This window comes from Microtus ochrogaster, unplaced genomic scaffold (genome assembly GCF_000317375.1).
Source record: "Microtus ochrogaster isolate Prairie Vole_2 unplaced genomic scaffold, MicOch1.0 UNK44, whole genome shotgun sequence".
Lineage (NCBI taxonomy): Eukaryota > Metazoa > Chordata > Mammalia > Rodentia > Cricetidae > Microtus > Microtus ochrogaster.
Window position 1 is genome coordinate 1,096,978 of NW_004949142.1, and position 1,396 is coordinate 1,098,373.

The 1,396-nt window shown below is 40.3% G+C and overlaps 1 protein-coding gene across 2 annotated transcripts in view; it reads right to left on the reverse strand.

Annotated features, from left to right (window-relative positions):
• Brca1 (BRCA1, DNA repair associated) overlaps window positions 1-1,396 on the reverse strand; it is a 68,410-nt gene that overhangs the window by 20,302 nt on the left and 46,712 nt on the right. The window lies entirely within an intron of this gene.

A 1,396-nucleotide genomic window follows, 5' to 3' on the forward strand; every position in this document is an offset into this window, starting at 1 on the left:
AAAAAAAAGATATGTTACGAGAACACGCTTCTCTAAATAATAATATGGCATTATTTGTTTGCTTGTTTTTTGAGACAGGGTTTCTCTATGTAGTCCTAGCTGTCCTGGAACTTACTCTGTAGACCAGGCTGGCTTCAAACTAGAAGATACATCTGCCTCTGCCTCCTGAGTACTGGGATTAGTGGTGTGTACCACTATGCCTGGTTAATATGGCATTATTAGAAAAAAAGGAAAACAGAAACAACACAGGGCTGGAGAGATGGCTACTCTTCCAAAAGACTGAGGTTCAATTTCTAATACCCACATGGTAGCTTAAAATTGTTTCTAACTCTAGATCCAGGGTGTCCAATACCTTCTTCTGGCCTCTGTGGGAACCAGGCACGAAAGTGGTACACTGACAGACATGTAGGCTAAACACCTACACACATAAAATAAAAATAAATAAAACTTAAAAGCTGGCCAGGTGGTGGTGGTGCACACCTTTAATCCCAGAATTTACGGAGGCAGAGGCAGGAAAATCTCTATGAGCTCGAGGCCAGTCTGGTCTCCAGAGTGAGTTCCAAAGACAGCTAAGATTACACAGAGAACCTGTGTCTCGAAAAACCGGGGTGGGTAGGTGTGTAGGTTTAGTGATATGTACTGCAACTGTTCAGAATATAGTGTAACTTTAGAAATTACTTAAATGTCCACTGAGATTGAGTAGGAGACCGAATCTGAGTTGTCAAGCTTGCTCAGACATCTCACTGGCCCACCCATTAGATTTTATGCTTTGAAAATAAATGTTGATATGCAAAGATGGTTCTAATGCATTAAAGATGATAGCTAAAAATATTCATTAACACATTTATTGATTTATTTGCTGTGTGTGCATACTTATTAACACAGCTATTTATTTACTTACTTATATGCTGCAAGTGTGTGCACGTGATATAGAATTAAGAGGACAACTTGCAGGGCTTAGTTCTTTCTTCCCATCCTGTGGGCTCCACAGATTGAGCTTAGAAGCCATTAGACTTGATGGCAAGCAGCCCTGACCTGATAAGTCATCTTGCCAGTGCAGAAATATTTACCATAGTCAGACCTGGAGGCAGAGTCCTATAAGTCTAGCTACACAAGGCCGAAGCAGGAGGATCACAAGTTCAAGGCTTACCAGACTACAGGACAAGTTTAAAACTATTTTATTTTAATTGATTAGTTGAAATAGGGTCTTATATATAGCCACTGATGAAACGCCTTGAACTCTAGGTGAAGCAATCCTGTATTGGCGACTCAAGTAACTGAGACTACAGACATGTACCACTACATCACATATTCTAAAAATAAAACTCTGAGTAAAATAACTAAAGAAGTTGGGCAGTGTTGGTACATGCCTTTAATCCCAGCACTCGGGAGGCAT